Source organism: Thermobia domestica, chromosome 11 (assembly GCF_964235325.1).
Source record: "Thermobia domestica chromosome 11, izTheDome1.hap1.1, whole genome shotgun sequence".
In the NCBI taxonomy this organism is placed as follows: domain Eukaryota; kingdom Metazoa; phylum Arthropoda; class Insecta; order Zygentoma; family Lepismatidae; genus Thermobia; species Thermobia domestica.
Genome location: NC_137464.1, coordinates 124,161,528 through 124,177,239, shown reverse-complemented (window position 1 = coordinate 124,177,239; position 15,712 = coordinate 124,161,528). Strand labels below are relative to the sequence as shown.

At 36.3% G+C, this 15,712-nt stretch overlaps 1 protein-coding gene across 1 annotated transcript in view; it reads right to left on the bottom strand.

The window, feature by feature from the left end:
- Positions 1 to 10,557, bottom strand: part of LOC145663658 (uncharacterized) — a 14,208-nt gene extending 3,651 nt beyond the window's left edge. The window contains exon 1 of the mRNA XM_081729759.1: positions 10,452 to 10,557. The gene's annotated coding sequence lies outside the window, so the exon portion shown is untranslated. The remainder of the gene's footprint in view (positions 1 to 10,451) is intronic.
- Positions 10,558 to 15,712: the final 5,155 nt, after the last annotated feature.

Below are 15,712 nucleotides of genomic sequence, written 5' to 3'. Positions count from 1 at the left end.
TATCGGATGAGCTTCATCGTTAGCATGCGATATGCTGGAGTGCATTATTTCACTATATCCAATCCAGGCCCGTAGCCAGTCCAAAATGTAGGGGGGAGGGCGGCTGAAGTTAGGGGATGGCCGATCCAACCATATTATTATAGTTCATTTGCAAGCCTACCGTGAAAATTTTAGGGAGCCAGCAAAAATTTAGGGGGGCGGTCCCCCTGGATACGGGCCTGGTCCAACCTCAGCTCTAATAGCCAGTAACTGAGGAACCAAACGCCTACACATCATATTCTTTTATGTGTATAATAAGCTCGTAAAGTTCTATCATCATTCCAGTTCTGGTCAAAATCGAATGAGTTCCATTAATTGCATTTCAGTGAAATTTCTTAATTTCATTGAGTTCAATGACCAATAGCTCGGAAAGTAAAGGTCTATACATCATATGTATTTCATACAATGCTTGAGTGTATACAAAGCTTATTAACAACTAACAATATGTCAAGTTTGGTCAAGATCGGATGAATTTTCTTCATTTCACTAAATTCAGATAAAAATTGGATGGCTCCTCAAACTTCGCATTTGATGCAACTCAAAGATCCTCAAGTGATAAAATTTCTAATGCATATTGAACTTGTTGGTGTCCATAAATTGTGCCAAGTCTGGTCAATATCTTGAGTTTCATCGACAGTATATGAAATATACTATTCCTGTGATTGAATATTTTAAAGAAAAATCAAAATGAAGGATGGAATCTTAATAAATATAAATTAATGATAATACAGTTATTATTACCATAATAATAATAATAATAATAATAATAATAATAATAATAATAATAATAATAATAATAATAATAATAATAATAATAATAATAATAATAATAATAATTATTATTATTATTATTATTATTATTATTATTATTATTATTATTATTATTATTATTATTATTATTATTATTATTATTATTATTATTATTATTCAATGCTGTATCTGAAATAACAGGTGGGGTAAGACAAAAATGAGACAGAGGAAGGGAGCGTGAAGTATGTAGGGTTTATAAAAGAGGTGCCAGTTAAACAAGGTTGTGAACCAGTGTGATAAAGTACAGGTATGACACAAGATCAAAAGATATCTTGTAAATTAGTTATGTAGGCTTATCGGGACGGTTTCGACGGAGGAAGAATATGCAAAAATGCTAACTTGCCCTTTCTGAGGCACTCTGGTTGTCAATTTTTGATTGGTTTTGCATAATTCATAATTCTTCTCTCTTATCTCTCTCTCTCTCTCTCTCTCTCTCTCTCTCTATATATATATATATATATATATATGATATATACACACCTATCTATCTATCTATAGCTATATATATGAATACTACGTAGAACCCTATATAGATAGATAGATACAGAGAGAGGAAGCATTGAAAACTACGATCGGAGATTAAATATTCAGCCTACTTCCCAACATTAGCGCCAGTACTGGTAATTTGGAACAGAATTGTCCAAAGTCAGCAAAGAAATTAGTATTAAGTCCCCTATGCAATTCTTAAGTTTTCACGGAGTAAAATGGCAATTTAAACTATTTCCAATTCTCTGTCTTTCTCTCTCTTATTTATACAGTTATTGTAAAAAATCTGAGCACACTACCGATTTTTTCAGAATTTTCAAAACAAAATACACCGTTTCCATACAAACTCCTGTTTGGTGACCTTATTTTGCAAAATATACATTATTGATCACATAAGGAAACGAAAATACAATGTCCTGTTTCCATTGAGACAATTTTATTGAGGAAGCTTGCGTTCGTGGAAGTGCCGATCCTTTGATAAGAGCTTTACAATTCCCAAGCATTTGTTTGGTCAATTTGTCCAAATTTTGCGAAGCTATATGACTCCAACAGCTTTGAGAACATTCATTGGCATGTATTCATGGAAACTGTTTTTCCATTATTCTGTTTATTTGAACCAAATCACGAACTTGATTGCTTGTAAAACATATCCACACAGTGATACTACCTTTTTCATGCTTTACTATAGGTTTACACACCAGGATAGAAGCGTTTCTGAGAAGAACGACGCTCAAATATCTGGCGTTGGAAACTGGAAAGTTGAAATTTAGATTCGTTGGTGCAGAGTACCCTCTTCTATTGTTCATCGGTGCAGTATTTATGTTATGGCACAATAGTACCTTTTAGCAATATTTTCTGCTTGAATGAGTGGTTTCTTTGCTGCAACCACACCAATTAGACCATAAATCTGCAGGCTTCGGTTTACCATCCTGTCTTATACCGATTGGGAATGGCTCTTTCGTAATTTTGTTGCTACTTCCAGAACGGTTAAACATCTATTCCGATTGCTTGTAGTTCTAATGAACTTGTTCTTACGAGTAGTTACTCATGAACCACCAGTTTGTTTCCCTGAATTATTTACGCCAGTTTGTGGGTGTCTTTCAACAGTCCGATTCATTGTTCCGAATGATATTTGCAACCACTAAACAACTTTTCGCACAAAATAGATCTCTTCTCTCAAAATAAGAACTTGAGCACGTGGTTGAACACTTTGTTCACAGTTTTCCTTCCGCATTTTATAGTCCTTGACACTAATTTAGTAATTCACGCGAGTGAAAGCAGCACGATCACATACAACACATTCACATAGTCAGTGGCGTATTTATGATTTTATTTCGGGGGGTGGGTTAGCTAACTTTATTTCTGGAAATGTGAAAATTCTGCAAGATATTTCATTTACTTTAATATAGCAAATACAATTTCCGGGGGCCTAAGCCCGGAAGCCTCCCTTAAATACGCCACTGCGTATAGTACACACACAACCGTTCACTATAATAAACTGACAACTAGTGATAAAGGTCTGTACGAAGACGAATAGATGTTGCTAAAACGATGTGTTACCAGACAAAGGGTGACATTACTTGGCCGTTATTTATTCGTTCACTGCAAAGCAAATTTCCTTAACAAATGCGTCTCAATGTAAGAATTATCATGAATTTTTGTAACTGTACATGAATGTTGTTTATTTTACAATAAACACGGTTTTATACAGACACAATGTTTTCTATTTTGAAAATTCTGAAAATTCAGTAGTGTGCTCAGTGAAAATGATTATGTCGGGTGATCTAAATATGGCGCCCACGGACAATAGAGCGCTATTTTTCAGGTCAAAATTAGGGATGGGCTAAACCGGTTTTTATAAAAACCGAAAACAGGTTTCTATAAAAACCGAAAACCGGTTTCTATAAAAACCCTGCCGTGTCGTGACAAAACGCTGTAACTTTGGCGAAGAAGTTTTGCGAAAATGAGCCTTAAAGTTTTCATCCGAAAATGTGATCTGTTTCGTGTAGAACCAGTGTAACTAGGCAATAATGGTCAACCAATCAATTTTCACCAAATTTAATCACACAACATGCATTTACGTAACATTACATGTAACCACGTGTTTCCAAAGTCAAGATACACTGGTTCTACACGATACAGATCACATTTTCGGATGAAAACTTTAAGGCTCATTTTCGCAAAACTTCTTCGCCAAAGTTACAGCGTTTTGTCACGACACGGCAGAACCGAAACCCGAAAAACCGACATTTCGGTTTTCTCCAAAACCGGTTTGTTTTTTTCCCAAAACCGGTTCGGTTTTCGAGGATTTAACTTAAAATTCTGGATGGAGGACAGCTTCTAATATAGGTAGAGGTAAGGAAGTTCGATAAGGCTGAAGACTTATCGAACTTCGGTTTTGGGAATTTATTATCCGGTACTTGAAACCCTTGGAGTATTTGAGATTGTATAAATTTCGTGTAATATCTGAACTTCGAATATCATTGAAACAAACTTTGGGAATTTTGGGTGCGAAGCTCCCTATAGATCGCGCTGTCTGTTTGTATGTGATGTCCGACTATAACTTTCGAACAAATTGTACAATTTTGATGGAACTTACTTTAAAATGTTCCTCTTTGCTTTCATCATACACCTATTGTTTTTTGGTTGCCTTACGGCAAGGAGAACTCCCTTGAATTCGAGTATTTGTTCTTACTTTGGGCGTATTCGTGATGTTATGACTATTATTAATATTACTATTTTCTCACCGTTAATATTACGTCTTCTTTTATTACTATTACCACTATAATCTTTTACTGACATGTTTGGATCTGATTTAATACGTTTCAGTAGTATTTTTCAGCCTTTTTCCTTTCTTGATAGTAAACTCATGGTACTATATAGATTATGTGAAGTATGGAGATTTTACATCAAATTATTGATATGTTTTAGAATAGTTTAAAGTTATACAACCCAATTAAATTTTAACTACAATCAAGAAAAGCGAATGCTGAAATTGTAATAGAAAACTGAATTACATTACATTACTAAAGATCTCTTTCCGTCAAATACTTGCTGCATGTGAATGAAAAACGAGGAAGACCCGCACTTCCGCCCGTGTTCGCCTCTTTTCTTTTACCACCATCTTGTTGCCCTCCATTTTCTTTTCTGCTGCCATTTTGAAATGCCTATGATTAGGTACTGCAGTAATACGTAACGATTAGAAATCGGGCCTTGAGACCGCCTTTCTATTTTTAGCGCACCTTTCTATGATCAAAATTTGTTTTGCCGCCATCTTGAAATGCCTATGACCACGTACCGCAGTCGGACCCATTTCCCTCTCTGATAAGATGATTCGCAGAAGAACTTTCATTTTTGCCGTTTTCGAACATTCCTTTTGGCACCCACCGAAGCCCACCCCCATGAAATTATTATAAGCTTGTAACCCGTAGGTGACTCGTGCAAAGAATCACTCGATTCGGTTCACCAGTTTAGAATATTAGCGTGATTATACTTCGTCGTCATTTTCCAGTTGCCTCCATTTTCTTTTGGCCACCATGTTGTAATGAAATTGTGCGACTGACAACTTTTACCGTGCCGGTTCTGTTGTCTGTGGCACTAACTTACAATGTTAGTGCTTGCAAAAGCGTATTGCTCTATCTGGTGCCATTTGCATGGCACAGACACACATACACGGAGCGAGCCGTTATTTTAGCCCGTCCCTTCTTATAGGGTGGGCTAAAAAGGAGAAAAAAATGGGTCTGAGTGGACTGCCCGACAGCTATAAGGTTGGAATCCCAATTTTTTGGAAAGCCATTTTAACATCTAGTAGTATCCATCTCCTCTCCTATGGGGCGATATTGATAAATTCTAAATCTTTCAAATTACAAGTAAAATATCAAGCATTAATAAGCACGTTTTTCTTTCATACCTGACATAATTATTCTTAATTTCCGCATTGTTATCGGCACTTAAGATTTCATGGCAACCTTGCTAACAAAGCGCGTTAGCTTGCTGTACGCCAAAGCTAGGAATCCTTGATTGGAATGTTAGTCAGTCACATATATTTCTTTTGGCGCCATTAGCCTCGCACATAAGAGACGGATCTAAAACTACATCAAAAACAAATCATGGTTGACAAAATTTGTTGACATTTGAAAACTTCTAAATACTCGACTAATGAAGTTCCGTAATGGTTCGTCAATAGCCGAAATGTCAGTATATGTTGAAAGTTTTGATAATGCTCGAAATTTCGATAATACCCAAAGTTTCGATAATACGATAAATTTTATTAGTATTCGAAGTTTTTGAGTATACCCGAAATTTCAGTTATAATCAAATTTTCAACACGTATTTTTTCTCGAGGTTCTCCTGTTTCTCCCCGCTTTCTTCATTCCAATATTTCTTTCATTAACACCATCACCATTTTCCTTAGCCTCGAGGTATAAACGTGGAAGTTAAATTTAAAAAATAAACTGCATCCTGACATGTTTGTTTTGGTTTAAAATTGAACAGACCGACTGTTTAGAGCATACACTTTATATATTCACTGCCGAGGTAATAGATTTATTTCCGTTTTCCATCTTCATTAAACTCAGTGATGATTTCAAAGTTTCCCCGGGGTAGGCTTACCATACATCCGGGATTCAAGCCTGTTTCCGGAAAATGGTCTGGAATTAACTAATGTCTAAAATTTTAGGGAAAATGGAAGGCCGGGAAATTTCGCTGTGTTTGGTCAAGTGGATGACTTGCAAATCTGTCTTGTGCTAATATTTATGAAAACATCTATAGTGATACGGTGTTCTTAGGAAGAATACTTTACTCAGAGAAATAATTTAGAAAATAATTAAGACAATAATATAAAAACTATATTTTAAGTAAAGAAAATGAGCATAATCATTTTTGGAACTTAAGGTTAGACTTTTTTTAACTTCTCAATAAACACACATCATTCTAAAAAAAAAAAAAAAAAAAAAATGTCCGACATTGGTGTCCAGAAATTATGGTAATCCTACCCCGGGAGATTTTGAATACACGGAGGGTGAAAGTACCAAAAATACTGGTAAGCCACGGTGAACACGATCAGAAATATTTGTGGAGGAATGTCCCTCCTGGGCAACCCCCTGAAATCACCACTGATTTGATTAACATTTAGTTTACTGAAAGGCAAAAGGGGGAGTTTGCGCCCAAAATATCATCATATCTGATTGCGGCAATGTGTGAACACCGCACATGATTAATATGGTTGAGGTGTTGGACCGTATACTATATCGTACGAAGAGCAAATTACCGTATTTGTAAGACCGTATCTCTGGCAACACTGATAGGCTAACTATGGGTGGACAGCAAACAACAAACAAGAGTTAGAATTAAGGAAGAAATTGAACTTCCTATGTATATGTGTGTGTGGGTGTGTGTCGAAAAAGCAATCCCTTTCTGCACGCTTTCCTTACTCCTCACAAATAAAACTTCACAATAACTTATCAGATGATAAAAGTTGTCTGACTAGTTTGGCTGCAAGAAGGAATCATTAGCTGCAAGAAACTTTCATCATATTCGTACTTTCTATAATACCCGAAATTTCGATAATATTCGTACTTTCGATAATACTCGAACTTTCGATAATACCCGAAACTTCGATAATACTCGAAATTTCGATAATACCTGAAACTTCGATAATTTCAAATACTCGAACGGTTTCGAGTAACCGATGACAACTCGATAAATTTTCACTCCCGAAGTTCGATAGGTCATCAGCCTTATCGAACACCCCTATAGTTATGACCACTTGGCAATGTTGCATTTAGGCAAGGCGCAAGATTCCCCCCTTCCCCCTCTGTGTACGACTTGGAGGAACGGACAATTCCCCTTCAGGCGAGAACTGTGTCAACCAGTATTGCAGTGAGAAAGTTGGTGGAGAATTTCCACTTCCAAAGCGTTTTGTTTTGGAGAAGTTGTTTTTGTTGGTAGACTTGCTTGCGAAAGATCTGCAAGCATACAAATCCTTATAAGATACTATAAGGATCCCCGTATCCTCACACCTCGCAACCCCCGCTGTGGCCCAGCTAGGGAGTTTGTTAAACTCTCAAGAAGAAAGCTATTAGAAAGCTCCGTTTTAAATGCACTTGTTTGAGAGAGGATGATGTTGACAATACAACAAAAAATGATTTAGCACAAACAAAAATTGAAAATATTGGATGGAGGTTTGTACAAACATGCAAACGTTAAGAGAAACCGTCACTGTATTGCATCAACACTGTTCATTGGCAAATCATGGTTTATAGTTCATTCTCTTCAGCATAAAACAAGCTTAATAGGAGCAGGGGCATAAATAAGGGCCCTGCAGGCTCCGCATTGCGGGGGAACCAAGCCATCAGGGGGCCCCCAACTCGTGAAGTGGGACGTAGAGAAGGGGCCCCACTACACGCTGTCTGCGGGGTGGCCCCCAAGCATTTAGTTACGCCACTGTCCAGGAGTACTGTGCATTGGCGTTCTCATAACGTATCTGAACAGGGAAAATTGGGAGAAAATCGGGAAATTCCCTCCAAAAATCCCTCCCATCAACTTTGTTCCCCCCCCCCTCTGGAGTGGTCCGCTCAAAAACATAAATCCAAATGTATCTTAAAAAATACTATAGGGAATAGGGAATAGGAAATATGTGTACCAAGTTTAGTTTTGATAGAGTGAACAGATATGAGCGGAAAGGTTATATAGCAATACGCTCTGTATGTACCAAACCGAACCTATGACCTGACCTATAAAGAGTACATAATATAAAAAATATGAACGCAGTACTATTTATCCTGATATCAAGATTTGTACCACATTCTCTGTAGAACGAAGCAAGTGTTTCACTAGTTATCACGCATATTGTTCCGTGACATGTGGAAGAGGAAATTGTGGATAAGTCGGAAAAATGGCTTCCAAAATAGACCTATTGTGAAGTTGTGCGTCGTTTGAAGCGCCACGGAGCAGGTAGGAGTCAGTGTGCGAATTAAAGGACATTTTACCGGGAAGGTAAAGTGCACATTCGAGAAAATTAATATGGGGAAGTTCAAAACATAAGGGAGACATCAAATTCTTCAGAGGGGGACTTTGGTATACAACATTTTGCCTCATACCTATCTGTCTATCAAAACGAAACTACACCCATTTCCTATCCCCTATAGTATTTTCGAAATACATTTGGATTGTGTGCTTTTACCCGGAGCTTCTCCAGAGGAGACGAAAATTGATGGGAGGGATGTTTGGAGGGAATTTTTCCGACATTCTTCCGATTTTCCCTGTTCAGGTATGTTATGGGCGCCAATACATAGCAGTGCTGGAAAGCTCGTTTCATGCTGAAGAGAACGGACTATAAACCATGACTTTCCAGAGAACAGTGTTGATGCAATAGCTCTTTCACTGCGAGTCTATAATTTTGTTTACACTAACAGGGTTAATGGGCCCCAGGGGCTTACTCGGTTGTCCATGGCACCTAATTTTTTGTGTGTGAACATATCTTTGTTATATTTGTCGAATGGACTAGATTTGATTCGGAAGTCCGGATGACACGCACATGTCCGTTCCTCGTAAGCTTACCATGAGCAATGTCTGCGTGGATTTTCTCGGGATTCCCTCCTTTATTCCCACTTTCTCATTCTGACATTAATTATGCATCCCTCACCTGTCTCTTTCAGACCGTGAAGCATAATCGTAAGATGTTAGAAACTTAATTGCATTTTATTAGATTGATAATGACAATATACTAATTTTGTTTTGAGTTATAATCCAGTGTTAGAGAATGATAGAAGAGTATTAGAATTTTGTTTCTGATATGCTTTGATGCAAAAATTTTCCTTGTGTACTCTATGGAATTAAGTAGAATTATGGATTGTGAAGGGGATATAAGTCATTGCACTTTCATCGGTTGCAGGAGAGCATGTACAATTATGAGGATAGAGCAAAATAATACTATTTATTACTTGATAAAATGTAGTAGAATTGAATTGTTAATCGAGAATTAGACATAATGCTTGTAACAAAGTTGAAAGTGTCAAAACAGTAGTTTCAGTATTTTAAAACCACCAAAATGAAATTATGTACACATCAAACAGTAATATAAAATTATACTTCAATCCATATTAAAATAGTCCTATTTTCTCCGTACGAAATGTTCATCTACATGGTGTTACAACTGCACTGACTCTCGTAGTTAACATCCTCGCGATCTGAAGATAATTTACATTACATTTATACGTGAACAGATGTCCTGTTTTAGCCAGAATAGTCCCTTGTTTTGAATCATTGTCTCGTTTTTTCTGATTCTCAAACGGGATGCCTAAATGTCTAGTTTTTGGCTAAATATAAACATAATCTCCCGTAATAGTTACTGAAATTACAAATAATCAGAACAAATTCTACACTCTTTTCTTTGTATAGAGCTACTGTAGTGTCGGTACCAACACTTATTGGAAATTTTTAGGTCGTGCCTGAACTGGAGATAGTTGGATATTTCTATGCGGTATTACCCTTACTTGTGTATTTCGTAATTTGAAAACACATATCGCGCCCAAAGCGAAATCTGGAAATTTTACACCTCTTCCCCCGTTCAGCAGCAAATCATTACGTCCCCTTTCTGCAAGTTAAAATTGGGGTTAAGTTCCAAAGTTGGACGTCCGTTTCCAGCAAAATTTTGAAAATTTACCGAGAAGATATAGGTAATTTGATCGTTTGTGTGCTTGATAATGTATAAGATCTCGAAAAATCTGTTTTATATATATATATATATATATATATATATATATATATATATATATATATAAGCGGTTATAAACATGGGACTATACGACGAGCGGAGGGAACTACTTGGCACAAAGTAACCGAATAGTTGCATTGTGGGAAAGTAACGAGCATTTATGTTGTCAACATGGCGGCTGTACAAGGGGTGTGAGCTAACAGTTTCAACATTTTTGAAGCAATACGTTGATAACGAGCAAAATCTTTTAAAAGTTTGTGAAGAGCACGGATTAATGAACCTAATAACAAAGAAAATATGGAAAGGAGGTGACAGCGAAGAAACGTTGCGAAAGCTGACGTCCAACTTTGGAATAAATGCCTAAAATGGTCATTACTTAAACTCTGAAGTATGTACTTACCAATTTTGTCGTGTCATTTTTATCAACATTTTAAACAACAACTCCAATTTGAACGCTAAACTCACACTTCGAAATTAATAACAGAAAAAAAAAAAATACTTCATGACTATTGTTATTACATTACTATGATTTTCATAATTGTTGTATTATTGTTTGCAAATATAATTCATTAACGTTGTAGACAATCATATGAATAAAATACATTTAGAAGTTTCAACATTTTGATTAAATTTCCGATTTTGCACCATTTTATGGAAAATACTGAATGGTAGAGGTGCTTAATCTTGTAAAACTTTAATCATAATTGTGTGTTCCTTTGCATGCGAGAAAGACCATGATTCATTGTATTTCTGAGCATATCTTTGTAGTATTTATTTAGATCTATTTATTTATTTATTTACTTTAGTTCTAGTTGAACACCTTTAGAAAAGAAAACTTTGTAAATAGCACTACTCAGTCTTGGACTGGGAGGTATAGAGCCCCGGCAGGATCCTCCCTTGGAGGGCCCCATTTTTCCTTCCCATGTAGCATGGAGGAGCCTCACAAAGTATACTAAGTTATTATTATTATTATTATTATTATTATTATTATTATTATTATTATTATTATTATTATTATTATTAGTAGTAGTAGTAGTAGTAGTAGTAGTAGTAGTAGTAGTGGTAGTGACCTGACAACATGGACTTGTCACCACAATAATTTCTATGAATTTTTATTTTTGTATCTGGACTTTCGGTGGATCCTGCTGTTTGTACTCTACAACCATGAAGTTTTATTGGATTGAAGAGACGTTTTGCTATTGGTGTGGAATGGACTATTTTATGTGAAATTATTATAAAAATAAAGAACTTTGTTTTTTCTAAAAAGAAGAAAAAAGAAGAGAAAAAGCACATTAAATGTGAAGAAGAACTTAAAAGAAATCACATTTAAAAGTAAACTAGTTGTTTTGTAAAGAGTATTATGTATTTTTACGTCAATAGTCAACTTTTGTACCTTAGCGCCCTTCCTCGTGGCTGGTGAATTGCTTTGCTCGGGCCAGAAGCTTGGAAGAACTGAAAGTTTCCTGACGTGCTGTTTGATAGCACCGAAGCAATCCCAACAGTGCCTTCTGTCTGTTACGTCAACGAGTTTTACCTAACACTGAAATTAACACCTACAGAAATTATTTAATTTGAAACTGTGCATTTATTATGATGAAGTTTATTCATATTTTTTAAAATAACAAGTAAACGGCTGGGATTATCGAAAAAGATGTCGTATAACTTTTTAAAGAGTGTAAATTATCTTTCGTTTGGTGTACTGTTCATTCAGATTGGTAATAAACAACGAAGTTACAACAATTTAAAGATTCATATTGAGGCGATTGATTTTCCCAAATTTCGAACGAGAGTTCATTTACCGTAATAAAACATCACTACTGCATGCTGCATTGTACGAAACAAACCCTTCTCTTGTGATGTGTTCTTCATAATGAAATGAAATCTTTCAGTTTTACGTCCCACGGTTATGCCGGTTAGGCTAAAGGAGATGGTGATGATGAATAATGAATGAAATGGTGGAATGAAGAAAGTGGGAGGAAACGGGAGAACCCCGAGAAAACCCACGCACACGGTGTTTGTCCACCACAAAGTTCACTTGGCGGGAGCAGGGTTTGAACCCGAGACCCCTAGCACCAGAGGTGAACGCTCTACCACTGGTGTCTTCATAAGTCCCACTTTCACCAGAAGCACAAAGTAGCCTGACCCAGCCCGGTTATATGAATCCGATATGGCGGCCATTAATTATGATCCATAAAGATAAGTCTTTTTGGAAATGTTGATTGAAGTATCTAGATTTATAAACAAGTACGACAAAGTAATAATAAACGTTTTCGTCTCCTTTATCCTTCTGCCCCACAGAGCAAGTATGGGAAAAAATGAACCCCAAATTATGTTTCGAAATACATCAAAAGAATCGGATAGAAATGAGTGTTTAGAAAACGTGAAGTAATAACAGTACTATTCTCGAAGTATTTCTGTTGAAAGTAACAAAGACGTAAATCCCGTGTGATGTTTCGAGGGGAATAGTTCGGAATCACACACACGGTGAAGTTTGAGGCACCTTCGCAATTTTTGTTTTATCAAGAAGTCGTTGATTAGTTATTGTTTTGTTTCGATGAGTGGATTCACATCTACGGCTGGAGTCAGATTAACTTAGTTGACGATAGTGAGTGTGTTGAAACTGCATTTGATCAGTACAAAGAAGTGACAAGTAAGGCTGTTCCTGGCTATTCCAGTTCTAATAGAATGGTTATTCAGGTAAGTTTTATCACTGTATATAATACAGATTATTATTATCTAATGTACCGGTAATTAAGATTTCTTTTACTTTGTATGATTTCTTGATGGTTCGTGATTGAAAACGTCATTGGATAATACATAGACTGACTGGAGATCGAACCCGGTGTTTCCTGAACAAACTCATTTTTTAGTATTGAAAGCGAAAGCACTTCACTACAAGAAATTTAAATCGAAGAACCGACTACAATCCTTCTAACACAACATCAAATGATTCACGGTACGAGCATTTCTATTTTCCAGCATCATTCTAAGGATAACCCTAGCATTCGACGTGACAATGTCTCACTGGATAATGTAAATATAAAAATGAGAACTTCTCCTGCTCTCCCTAATAATTATGCTCTAGTACCTCCTGCTTATATCACTAATAAGAAACCAGTTTTACCTCAACAGAACCCGCAGTTTGTAGAAAAAGTTGTTCCACGAAGTGGATATTTCGCAGAAGAAAAAAAGAAGAAGTGTTGACTTGAAGCATGCTTAAAATTGACACTACTTGGAGTTGGTCTGTACACCATGCCTCGAAAACTGAACTCTACAGGAATGAAAAGTATATGCTCCTGCTTCCGTTGTTTAAGGAAGACTCTGTTGCTATGATACGGGACGGCACGGAATGAATGTTGTACGAGATCTTGCAGACAAACTCAACGAAGGACAGGTTCCGGTTCTTGTAATGGATCAACCACTATTTGCCTTGGGGAAACGAATTCAATGGAATTAGCACAGTTATATGGCGAAGATAATCAAATTCTGATGCTGGGAGAGTTACACATCGAACAAGCCTTCCTGCGTCTTATAGGCAAATGGTTAGATGGAAGTGGTTGGGTAGAAATTTTATGCAAGTCAGATGTAACAACACCCGAAGCAGCCTACAATCTGGTCTTGAGGTCACACTATTACATTAGGTAACTTTGTCCTAGGCAACCTGTGAATGTAAGTAACCATCGGAAACGTTTAATTAAAATAATAAGTAGCGAATTTCTGACACATATCGCATTTCGAACACTTTGAATTTAGTTATTCACTGACAATTTTAGAAATTTTGCGTCTAAGGTGGAGACGGGAGTATTTCCTTCTAATTCGATGAGCGCCAGCAGCGAAAGCTATGAAATTATATATATAGTTTATATGAAGAAATTAACAAATATATTTCTAATCTTCAATATGAAGTTCCAACCAGCGTAAAGAAAATAAACTATTTTTAAAAAGAATAGGAGAAATTGTCCACATACTGCTTGATTCGAATGTATTACAGACGTTCATATCAAGCAATGGAAAGTGTTATTTTCAAAGACTCCTTTGGTTCAAGACTGGTATCATGAAACAACCATATATGGCGTTCCACCTACAAATTATGTTACCTCCGATACTTCAGCTGGTTTTGCGATTGTCGATAAACATTTTGTAAGGCGTAGAAAACTGCTGCATCAAATAAAGAAAACGAAAATTTGTACTTGAACGGGACTCGAGCCTACGTCCGTGAGACTATAGGCACTATGTCTTAAACCCATCCACTATTCTGCCTACCTACTAACAGTTCACCTAAACCGTGAAGTATTGGACAGTTCTTTTACTTTGTCGTGGAAAGTCATTTCATAATACGAGTAATTTATTGTCGTTGCTATCAATACTTTGATTGAATGTGAACTGTATTAATACACAATGAAATTTCCTAACGAGTAAATGATGCTTTCGTGTTTTAATTGTTATTTCTTTCTTTTTTATATTGATTTGTGTTTTTTCCAAATACATTTATTTTTGTTCTTTGAATTTACCTTATTACTTAGGAACATCGAGTGTTCATCATCAGAATAGCAGAATCTCTAGTGAAATGTATTCTACTTAAAAGCTATTCATTTTGTAATGACTATGCATCAACCCGTCATGATATACAGTATATTCTTAAGTTACCTCTCTGTCAATTCCTGCGAAGAGGAAAGTAAGAGTCTTTTTCCCTACGAACCCCAAAGTAACATTGCATATGTTCTGACCCGCCTCATACAGTGTAACTGTTGCAAGAAGATACTAATAAATGAAAATAAAATAGGAGTAATTTATTGCTGTTTGTCACCCATATGAATGACGTTTGGGAAACAAAACAAATACGGTGAAACTGTTCCAAACAATACTAACACGACTAAAACAGAATTATCACTCGATTGACCTTGAGGCTACATATACATTGCTCGCCCAAAGACACATATAAACGCGAGTTCAGCGGACTGATATTTTTCATGTATACATAATATTTTTGTTTTTGCTTTATTAAGTTGCACGCCAGAGGTGTTTTTATACAGGGTTAGTAGTGCTGTATACATTCCAGATCTTTTTCATTGTGTAATAGTATCTTCTATGTATGATTGTACTGCTAGACTATTATTATTAACAGAAACACCAGGGAGTAGGCAATGTGTCACATATACTGTACAAGTGGTGCTAAAAATAAACTGAATAAAATACTAAACATTATGTCCCCTTGTAGAATACCATTATAAACCGAGATGGGAACACTTAAACCACTATTTAGCTTCAACGTTGTAATTCGTTTCGAATATAGGCCTACCCCTTTGATAAGAGAAATCAAAATATGACCAATTTCGTATTTAGTTAAAACTTGGAAGAGATAATTGTGATTAATTTTGTCAAAGACCTTGGAATAACTCGTGGATAAAATTGCTACAGACTCATGAAAAGAAATAAAATCTCTGAGATTTGATAAGAAATGAAATCTTTGAGTTTTAGGTTCCAGGTTTATGCCAGCTAGCATAAAGGAGACGGTGATGATGAGAAATGAATGAAATGGTGGAATGTAGAAAGTAGGAGGAAACGGAAGATCTCCGAGAAATCCCACGCGTTAGCCCACCAGAGAAATTCACTTAGCGCGAGCTGGGATCGAACCAGGGACCCCATGCAACAGAAGTGGAT